Source organism: Tachysurus vachellii, chromosome 16, assembly GCF_030014155.1.
Source record: "Tachysurus vachellii isolate PV-2020 chromosome 16, HZAU_Pvac_v1, whole genome shotgun sequence".
Classification (NCBI taxonomy): Eukaryota; Metazoa; Chordata; class Actinopteri; order Siluriformes; family Bagridae; genus Tachysurus; species Tachysurus vachellii.
In genome coordinates this window covers 22468183-22468504 of record NC_083475.1, presented here as the reverse complement: position 1 = coordinate 22468504, position 322 = coordinate 22468183, and positions in this window count along the sequence as shown.

The window sequence follows — 322 nt, the reverse complement described above, 5'->3', positions numbered from 1 at the left end:
AGGGGGGGGGGAGCAGGAGAGAGAGAGAGAGCAGGAGAGAGAGAGAGAGAGAGAGAGAGAGAGAGAGAGAGAGAGAGTGAGAAAGAGGGGGGGTGAGAGAGAGAGCAGGAGAGAGAGAGAGAGAGAGAGAGAGAGAGAGCAGGGGAGAGAGAGAGAGAGAGAGAGAGAGAGAGAGAGAGAGAGAGAGAGAGAGTAGGGGTGGTGAGTTGTAGTGGTAAGATGTTGTGGTTTTGGATCACACTCTTTATAGTCACTTTAATTTGTAAATTAAAGGCCAGTGCTGTCAGTGTAATTAAACCAATTACTGTAATTAGATTGTAAC